This window comes from Hylobates moloch, unplaced genomic scaffold (assembly GCF_009828535.3).
Source record: "Hylobates moloch isolate HMO894 unplaced genomic scaffold, HMol_V3 SCAFFOLD_8, whole genome shotgun sequence".
NCBI lineage: Eukaryota > Metazoa > Chordata > Mammalia > Primates > Hylobatidae > Hylobates > Hylobates moloch.
Window position 1 is genome coordinate 53,176,225 of NW_026652283.1, and position 11,312 is coordinate 53,187,536.

Below are 11,312 nucleotides of genomic sequence, written 5' to 3' on the forward strand. Positions count from 1 at the left end.
AAAAAAAAAAAAAAAAAAAAAAAAAAAAAAGAAAAGAAAGAAACAAGAAAATCCGGGGAGGGAAGCCCAAGCAAGTGCCCAGAGAAGGCAAACTAGTCCAGACAGAGGGAGGGATTGGCCCTTAAAAGGAGGAGAGACCCGACATCACTTCTGACCTGGGAGTGTGGATGATAGCAATAATTAGCGCAAATATATATGAGTTAGTGGGTGAATGGGAGGGAATTTAAGGGAGTTTACATGCAAAGTCTGTCTTTCCTCTCTAAAGGAGACAAGTTAATCCACTGGTTCAAGGAAATGGGAACAGAGCTGGGCAAGAGGTATGCAGGCAGCACTGAGGGCCCCTTGTGGTTGTGATTCTACTACAATCATTTGTAATAGAATCAACTGGGATGATTTTACTAGTTATTCCAGCAATCCAGAGCAGGAATTGGGGGGAAGGATAGTTGGATTGATCCAAGATTAGGAATTGCAGAAATTGCTTCAGGACATTGAGGTAGTAATAAAAACAATAAAAACTAAGATTTATTGCATTTTACATGCATTATTTAATTTAATCCTCAGCAATGGATAAGGATGAAAAGGATATTCAGATAAAATATCGTATCAAAGGACAAGGATTTTAAAAGGGTATTGTTGTTGCCATTGTACAGATGAGAAAACTGAGGCTTAGAGGGTGTAGTAGACATCTGTCAGGTTTTGCCTATCTGCATTCTTCCTAAATGGAAGGATCCCCCATCTCTCAAGTCTTGTTGGGAGGCAAGATCCAAGTTCACTATGCCTGAAGTGAGCATATAACCCTATCCTAATTCCTTGACAAGAAGCATGTGGCCCAGATTTGGCCAAACAGATGCTTCTGTCAGGGATTTTGCCTCATGTGTAGGTACTCAATGACAGCAATAGGCAGAGAACATTCTCAGAGGCTGCAGCAGATTTAAGAGTCTAGGAGTGGCTGGATGCGGTGGTTCATTCTTGTAATCCCAACACTTTGGGAGGCCAAGGCATGTGGATCACCTGAGGTCAGGAGTTCAAAACCAGCCTGGCCAACACAGTGAAACACCGTCTCTACTAAAAATACAAAAAAATAGCTGGGCGTGGTGGCAGGCACCTGTAATCCCAGCTTCTTGGGAGGGTGAGGCTGGAGAATCGCTTGAACCGGCGGGGGGCGGGGGGCGGGAGGGGGCGGAGGTTGCAGTGAGCTGAGATCACGCCATTGCACTCCTGCCTGTGCAACAGAGCGAGACTCCCATCTTAAAAAAAAAAAAAAAAAAAAGAGTCCAGCAGTGAAAATGGCAGTAGTGTCCCAAGTTGGACTACCAGAGTCAAGGTCCCAACCTGACTTCCTCTGGCATGACCTCTGTTCTGTTCTTAACTATAAAACTTTCTTGGGCTCTGTCTTTTCCTTAGAGTAATTTACCTACCTTCACATTCATACTGAGAGCTACCCAAAGCCATCCAATCAAATCTATTTCTGCTTAAATTAACTTGAGTCAGATTTTCCTATTTGTAGCCAAAAACCCTGAATGGGTCTTAGGGATTAAGAATTTTACCCACAGCTCTTACCAAAAAGACATCCAATAATCAGGTACACAAAATTCTTTTCTATAGATGTCAGTTAACCTCTTTCCCCAGCCACCCTGGGGCTTAGTCAATGGGCTCATGGATAATGTAGCCATAGTAGCAGAGATGGAAGACATGCAAGGGCTCAAAAATATTGCCTTCCTTCACCAAGGCTGGTTTGGCAACTGCTGATTGTTTAACCTGATGGCGACAGAAACCAATGTTGAGTCCCTAATATAATACCATATTCAAAGTAGAAGTAGATCAGTCAAATATATGGTGGCAGGTTAATTACATCAATTTCTTTTCATCATGGAGGCAAGGGAGGGAAGCAGTAATTTATCATCACTGGAATATGATACTCATTATAGATGTATATTTGACTTTCCTGCCAGCTATGTTTCTGCCAGCAATACTGACTGTGAACTCCTTTATTCATCACCACAGAAACAGTGTCCCATTCAGCATTGCTTCTACCAAAGAAGTGAGAGAAAGAGATGTCTATGGATTTCACTGGTCTCACCATGTGTCCCATCACCTACAAGCACATGCCCTTGCAGAATAGTAGAATAACCTACTGGAGACTCAGTTATGGTACCAGCTAGTCAACAGCAGCCTGATAAATTGGGGTGCTGTGCTATAGAATGAGATAATGCTCTAACCAATAGCCAATACGTAGTGCTGCTTCTCCCAGTATAATGGCAGGAGTCTAGAAACCAAGGACTGGTAGTATCACCTTCCATTATTTCATGTAAGGACCCAGCCACAAAGGTTTTGTACCTGTTTCTTGTGGCTCTTAGCTCTCTGCTGACTTAGAAGGCTTAATAATGAGAAAAAGATGGCTTCCACCTAGAGACTCAACAGGCAGGGTCAGCAAGGGTTCAAACCCCTTAAAATGAAAGTTTGAGTTACTGCGTCAGGTAAAGTAGCATGACTAGCTGAGGTGCTGGCTGAGGGTAAAAAAGGAACATGAGCTGGAAGTAGAAGAAAGTCAAAAATATCAACTGTGGGCTTGGGACCAGATGCAGAAATATGGTCTGTCCTAGCTACTCCAGTTTTCTTCCTTGCTTTGTTATGAATACAGTAATAAATTTCCTTTGTTTAGTTTTTCCTCTTTCTGTAGCATTTTATATTACTGTGTTGGAGGTAGTGAACTTTTTAAGTTATACCTCAGGTTATAGTATATAAAAGTGCCATTGTGAGCAAACTAGAATAGGAATGAACATCCCCTTGGAGTCAGGAATTTCTCTTGGGCCTTCCTGATTTCTCAGACAGCAGCCCACTCCTCCAGCCCTTCTAATGAATTTGTAAGCACCTCATTCCCCGTATTTAGCCCTTCCTGCTTAAAATTGCTAGAGTGGTTTTCTGTTATCTGCGCGTAAGCTCTGACCAAAAAGCAAAACAAACAAAACAATCATACACACAATGAAAAGGCATAAGGCATGGTTATTTTGTTATTGAATCGAAATGATTAGGGAACAGTGGTTTAGATTATTCCTTTCAGTTACTTAAAAGAGCTTTTTGCTTTTTATTCAGGCTATAAAAATTGCCATAGGCCATTATGTAGCTCCCTTTGACATGTCTTTGTCTTTTATGAGTCTCACAGATGTTTTGATCAAAGGAAAGAATCACTATTTTCTGCCAACACTTAAATCTTTAAAGTTGGAGAAATAATCTTTCCCAAATTGCAGCTAACTCCTTAGGGATAGGAATCATGCCTATGTTATTCACTCTTAACAGCACTTAACACAGTAGACTCCACATAGCAACATGAATAGCTTCTTCAATATATGCTTTTATTTTTTCCTGGAGTAATAAGCATGGTGATTTGAGGGTCTATGACCTCCTAGATTTCTGGGCCTGTGATCTGGGGCAGCCTCAAAGATCTCTGAAATGCCTTTGGGGTCTTTCTCCCATTGTCCTATGAATAGCCCCTGGCTCCCTTCTATCTGAACCAATCTTTTAGCAAAGGGTCGAGAACATGCGTCTTCACTCTACATGGCCAGTCTGCAAATTTTCCAAATCTTGCCATCCTCCTTCTCTTTTAACTATAAATTATGTCTTTAAGTCATATCTTTGCACTCACATCCCACTGCATGCAGTTCAAAGTAGCCACGCAGCAGCCTGAATGCTTTGCTGCTTAGGTATTTCTTCTGCCATATATCTCAGCTTATTGCTCTTAAATTCTACATTCCATGGAGTCCTAGGATATGAACACAATTCAGCCAAGGTCTTTGTTACTTTATAACAAGGATGGCCTGTACTCCAGTTTCCAGTACCTTGCTCCTCATCTCCAACCGAGACCTCATCAGATCATTTCCACTTGAGACCTAATCAGAAAGGCCTTTACTGTCCATTTTTCTGCCAACATTCTGGTCACAACCACTTAAGTAATCTGTAAGAAGTTCCATACTTTCCCTAGTCTTCTCTTCTGAGCCCTCACCAGGATCATGCTTAATGCTCTGTTAATGACAACCTAGTCTTTTTCTATCCTGCTTCTCTGAAGTCTTCTAGCTTCTACCCATTAATCCAGTTTCAAAGCCCTTTCCACATTATCAGGTGTCCATTATAGCAGCAACTCCACTTCTGGTACCAATTTTCTGTCTTAGTCCGTTTTTTGTTGTTATAATGGAATATCACAGTCTGGGTAATTTACAAAGAACAGATATTTATTTGGATCATAGCTTTGGAGGCTTGGAAGTCCAAGATCATGCTGCTGGCATCTGGAGAGGGTAATCCCAATGGCAGAAGGTGGAAGGTGAGCACATAAGAAAGAGAAAGGCAGCAGGGGCTGGACTCATTTTGTAACAACCCACTCTTGTGATAACTAACCTGCTCTCACAATAGTGACATTAATCTATTCATGAAGGCTCTGACCTAATGACCCAATTACTTCTTTTTAGGTCTCACCTCTCAACACTGTTGCATTGGGATTCCGTTTTCAACATATGAAATTTTGGGGGGCATATTCAAGCCACAGCACTTACCATGGCCACAGAGAATCTGGCTCTTGTTCTCTCTCTCCATCATCTTTTTCCACCCGACTCCTGTGCTTCCACTGTGCTCCAGTTCCACTAGTCTTTGAGGCATCAAGCTCTTTTCTTTTTAGAGACAGGGTTCTGCTCTGTCACTGGTTAGAGTGCAGTGCCATGATCATAGCTCACTGTAAGCTCAAACTACTGGGCTCAAGTAATCCTTCTGCCTAAGCCTCCCAAGTAGTTGGGACTATAGGTACATGGCACCACACTTAGCTAATTTTTAATTTTTTTTTTTTTTTGTAGAGACAGGGTCTCACTATGTTGCCCAGCCTGGTCCCAAACTCCTGACTATAAGTGATCCTCCTGCTTCAGCCTCTCAAAGCACTGGGATCACAGTCATGAGCCACCAAACCCGACTAGCAAGCTCTTATCTATGTTAGGTCTTTTGCATGTATTATTTTTCTGCATGAGATGTTCTCCTCCCTTTCTTCCTGCACAACCTTCAAACTTCAACTTAGCTACTACTGACTATTCATGCCCATTCTAACTCAGGTTCTCCCTATCATACATAGGACCCTGTACATTTCTTTTACCCTTCTTATTACAGTTTGTGGATATATATTATTTCTAAGATTGTTAACGTCTGGGTCCTCCACCCGGATAACAAATTCTTAGTAGGTAGAGATTTTGTTTGTTTTGCTTCTGTTGGTTTCTGTTCTATCCCCTAGATGGAGAGTAGGTAGGTACTCAGTGTTTCTAGAATGGATGATTTAGCCAAGGGTTTGAAGGGCTTAAAATAATAATTACCAAAAAAGTAATTTCCTGTGTCGTTTTCTGCTAATGCAGAACACATAAGAAACACCTAATAAATATTTGTTGGTTAATTAATTGGCTAACTAACCTTAGGTTGATATTTTGGGTGGGAAGAAAGATATCACACCTAGAGGTAGGTTAGGATCAAAGATACCCAGATATAATGACAGTCAAACCTTTTCTTATTGTGGTGAAAGTATAAATTATCATAGTGAGGATTAGGTACAAACATTTATAATTACTTTAATGATAGGAGCTCTCATAAGAAAAAGAAAGCAAGATGTGCTATAGCTGAATATTACTGGGCATGGTTATGTTACACGCAATGAGAGGCTATCATTGACTAGAAGGGGCTGTGGACTGAAATCAAACATCTCAGTTTATTCAGCAGGCCTGGAAAAAGAAGGAGAGTAGACATTAAATGTGAGGGGCATAGAAAAAGCCCTTTCTACTTGGGCAGAAGATGATATTTTATATCTTCAGCAGCAGTCCCAGTTGATAGCCCAGTCCAACAGTTATTGATGATAAGCCTCATGCTGTGGTTAAATATTTTGTGGTATAATTAATTTAAATATATCATGGGAAGCTATAGTCTTGGCTTGAGAAGCTAAGTTGCATTCACCCTAGGATTCCTGTTAATATTTCAGGACATGTCCGGGTATAGCAGAAGTTTGTTTGTACCAAGAGGCCCCATAATAGCCATCATACCAGGGGAAAAAAGAAGTGAGGCTCACAAGTTTGGTTCAAGGTCAGTATCACCAGGAGGGATAATTAAATCCCAGACAGCATCTGTCATTCTGATTGTCCCGTAGTCCAGTGGAGCTTAGGGACAATCAGAGGAGTGGACAAAAACAAAGCATAATGTAGAGCACTACTTTGCAATCGACAAAATGACTGGGGACTAATGGGAAGGCGGGCAGGTTGCAATGTGGAGCATGTGAGAACTCAGAATTGACACAGCAGAACAACCTATAGCTTGGATCAGAGAGAGCACAGGACTGGAGACCAGGCTGCAATAGCATCAGGAAGCCCCTGGTACCTTTGGTGAGCATTGTCCCTCTGATGCTTCTTTGCAGCTTGGGAAGCATTTGCAGCAGTATATTGACCTTGGCAGCAGGAGGGGAGACAGTGCTGTAAGAAACCAAAACAGGAGAGGGGTAATGCATGCAGAAACAAAGAATACTAGCTTGTGACCACCCAGGAGCACTCCTGGGCACTTTCAGAACTAATTGGAAGGAACTTATTATGGGTTGAATTGTGTGCCCTGGAAAGATATATTAGAGGCCTAACCGCCAGTACCTCAGAATGTGACCTTATTTGGAAATAAGGTCATTGCAGATGTAATCAAGTTAGGATGAGGCCATTAGGGTGGGCCCCAGTCCAATATTACTGGTGTCCTTATAAGAAGATTAAAATGCCATGTGAAGACAGAGATGCACAGACAATGCCACGTGACTACAGAGGCAGAGACTGGAGTGATGAAACTGCAAGCCAAGGTGTGCCAAGGATTGGCAACCACCACCAGATGCTAGGAAGAGGCAAGGACGGTGCCTCCTCTGCAGGTTTCAGAAGGAACATGGCCCTGCTGACACCTTGATTTCAGACTAGCCTCCAGAACTGTAAGACAATCACTTCCTGTTGGTTTAAGCCACTGGGTTTCTGGTGCTTTGCTCCAGCGGCCCTGGGGAACTAACACAGAATTTCAGGAGGAGAGTTTTTCAGATTGAATAGGACAGAGTCATTTTGACCCTAATTTTCCCCCATAGATTTGCGAAGCCACAGAAACACAGCTTACATATAAAACTATAAAAATAAACATGCCAAAGAGCTAAGTTTTTATTTGCTGACTTGAATTTGGCCAATGTGCCACTAACTAGTACATTTCATGCAACTTTAAGACCAGCCTGCATCTAATTAAATGAGATAATGTATGTAAAGCTCTTAAAACAGTACCTAGTAAGGCTTCAGTATATGTTGGATAATGTCAGTAATATTATCATCTCATTATCCTGATCCTTGAGCTCTCAGCTGCTCATCTCCTCTGCATCTAAGATCTGCTGAAAGCTGCTGAGAAAATCTCACACCTAGGCAATCTGGTGTCACTAAAAACTAAATATCACCAACCTCACCAGAGTCCTTCACCCTGCCTTGGTTTCCCTAGTAAATGCCCTCTCCTGTTCACTACGATGTGTTCTAAATTGTGGTTCCTCAAACCTCCACCACCCACATTTCTCAGCTCATCCCCAGCAGGGCATTCCTAGCACTGAACAAATACAAAACCTTAGAAAAAATATCCCTCAACTGTCACCACTAAACCTATCAACCTGCGTGTATCCACAGCTCTCGTGGATTCTTCCCTGTTATTTGGACAAAAAGGCACTTTTCTAGTCCAGATAGTCATTCTTTATTCTTCCCTGTTCCTCATTCACACTTTCAATCCATAAGCAAATGTTAAGTCTACCTACCAGATAGCTTGCCAAGCCACACATTTTTGCTTCTCTCCATGACCACCAGCTTGGCCCATACAAGCCTCATTGTGTCACTGTTCTGTTTAAACTCTTTCAGTGATTTCCTACTGCCGTACTGATCAAGGAAATCCTTCACATATTTACAAGACCTCTCTCCAGGCTGGGTTGGGTCCCTCATAATCCAAGCTCTATCAGCTTTTCTAGCCTCACCTCTTACTCTGCTCTGTACTTCTAACATGCTACACTCTAGGCTAGACAGTAACTCAAAATACTGTCATTTCCTCATTAAAATAATAACATTCACATAATGCTTACTGTGAACTGGGCGTATAGCAACTCATTTATCAGGGCGACAATGAGATTAGTACTATTGCTATCGCCATTTAACGATAAGGAAACGGAGGCACAGAAGTTGAGTGATTTGCCCAAAGTACAAGGAAAGTAATGGCAAGCCAGGATTTGAACCAAGAGTGCTGGCGGTGCAGTCCAGCCCTTGTTCTGTTCTCTGATCTTGCCTGCATGCCTCTAGACTCCTCCCTCAGTCCCAGCATTCACTACCACCCTTTATATTCGGCCGATTCCTATAATTCCTTCATGACTCAGTATAAACATCCCTTCCTCAGCGTCGGATCTCCTTGCTCTGTCTCATATCTTCCCATCCTCCATATTATAATATTATTAAATATCTATCTCCTCTGCTACACTGTCAGTTTCATGAGGACAGGAAACATATCTGTTCTATTCATAGCCACACCCTCACTTCTTAGCATATACCTGACAGATAGTTAGTGCTCATTAAGCATTTTTTGATTGAATGAAAGAATGAGTAATAACTAATCACCTTGAAGAACTTCTGTGTATATAGAACACATAACATCATACCTGGCACATAACATGGACTTGATAAATATTTATTTGATATTGTGTTCCAGAAATGGCAAGGAATCCAGTTTGACTAGTGTCAAGGGTGTGAAAAGAGGTTTTGGCAAATGGTTGATCCAAAAAAGGAGGGAGTTCCATGATAGAAGGAAGGGGTTATCAGCAGTATATGATCTTGCAAAGGCAAATATTAGCATTTCAAAATCCCTCCTTCCCAGCCCAAGATGGTTCTAAATTTTTCTTTTAAACACACCATCCAACCGTGTTACAGCAGACTTCAGCAAAGTGTAATTGGTATGCTCATGGGACCTTGGCATAAGAGACTCACGTACTAATGACCCAGGTGAAAACAAAGGTCTACTTGGGTGTATTTATATAACACAGCTACCTCCTCCCTACTCAGAAAGGGTCTGATTATCAAAAAATCTAATCTCTATGAGCACAATAAAAGATTTCCTATTCCTATCTCCTTTGGAGAAAGTAAATTTATTATCCTCAAAAGGCTTCCTGGAACACTGGGTTAATCCCTTTAAAAAGATACATCTGGACACCCTAACTTCATTACAATTCTAGACTTGAATGCTACCAGGTATATTTTTTTTTCTTCCCCCAACTGAGTGGTGCCAGGGAGTCTAGAGACAGCAGTCAGCAAACCAGGTTCAAATCATTGTCTCTTTGAGGCTGTGTTTTGGCAGCCCTGGCGACAGCAGACTGAGCCTTCGAGGAGCAGTAAACTTCTTGTCACCCTTGAGTGACCCTCTACGGAAAAAGTGGAAAGAGAAGAGGATAACTTCCAGGGAAAACAGCCAATTTACCACCTGTACAAACATGCATCTAACTGGCCTGCCGTGAGAGTCCTTGGGAAAGGGCTTTGGTAAAACAGCAATTGCCAACATGTGGAGTCAAGCAGCTGCGCTCTATACAGGCCAGAACCACAAAAGATTGTGCTATGTGTCAGAAACCACCACCATTACAAAGGTGCTTTATCCCAAACCATTTCGTTAAATCAAATCCCCACCAACTATAGGGTGATGAGTGTATAGGACTCTTGTCATAGGATCAGCGTCTTTGGTCCTATTTTCACACCACAGGAGACATTTATCCCTGTACAACATTCTGATCTATGGCTAGCTGTTAATTATATTTGCCGCCAAGAACCCGTTAATGAAGGGCTATTTCGTGGCCTTTGGCGAAAACCTCAGACTCAGCAACCAAGGAGCTGAAAGCCCTGACCTCAAGGCAATCTCCACACCAGCCTCCTGCCTGATGCATATTTCAAAGGTTTCCAGGTTTTAAAGCATGGATTACCTTTGCAAATGAAAAATGGAACAAGCAGAAGCATTTAGTGGCATGTTATTACAGTTTCAATGATTTTGAAAAGGCTGCTCAGTTTTACCAGAGGCAGAATTTCAAATGAACATAGAAATAATTATTCACTGCTTTTTTCATCATTTTCTGTTTATTCTACTAGAATTTAAAATATAGTACATATTGATCCCCACCTAAGGTTTCTTGCCATTATGCATATATCAATCTACTGAAAAATCATGCATATTGATAAACTATTTAATGCTTCAGGGGCATTCAATATTCACCCACCTCCCAAATAGGTTGTTTGTTTTATCTAAATAGGATCTTGCATGGTAATGAAATTTTAAACTCCAGTCAAAAGGTAGAGTTTTATTCTTTCAAATATTTCAAACTTTTCATTTATGAGAAAAATGACGAAAACAGAAAGTGAAAGAAAGCTGTGTTGTCTTCGCCAGTAGATAGCATTTAATCATTACCTGCCAGGTACATGGCATTTTACTAGATGCCATTTATCAAAATACATTCATTGTGCACCTGTGATCTACTAGGCACTTCCTCAGATGAAAAGATTATAGACACATACAGTTCAATACAGTTCCATACAGTTCAAATCTAGGAGAAACAGGTAGTTACAACATAATGTGGTGTTATGGGAGTACAACACATGTTTGCTGTACTAGATATATAGATGTATAAACGAAGAAATGAATGAATGAGCATGGAAAATTTCAGAGCATAATAAAATCAACATGAAAGGCAGGCAATAAATACACACTATTCAGGCTGGATGCAGTGTCTCATGCCTGTAATCCCAGCACTTTGGGAGGCCAAGGCAGGCAGATCACTTGAGGTCAGGAGTTCAAAACCAGCCTGGCCAACATAGTGAAACCCCATCTCTACTAAAAATACAAAAAAATTAGTGGGGTGTGGTGGTGGGTGCCTGTAATCCCAGCTACTCAGGAGGCTGAGGCAGGAGAATCTCTTGAACCCTGGAGGTGGAGGTTGCAGTGAGCTGAGACCACACCACTGAACTCCTCCAATCTGAGTGACAGAGCAAGACTCTGTCTCAAAAAAAATAAATAAATAAAAATAAATTAAAAAAAAAAACCTATAATCTGTAATACTAGCACTTTGGGAGGCCAAGGTGGGCGGATCACCTGAGGTCAGGAGTTCGAGACCAGCCTGCCCAACATGGTGAAACCCCGTCTGTACTAAATATACAAAATCAGCCAGGCATGGTGGCGTGTGCCTGTAATCCAAGCTATTTGGGAGGCCGAAGCTGGAGAATCATTTGAACCCAGGAGTT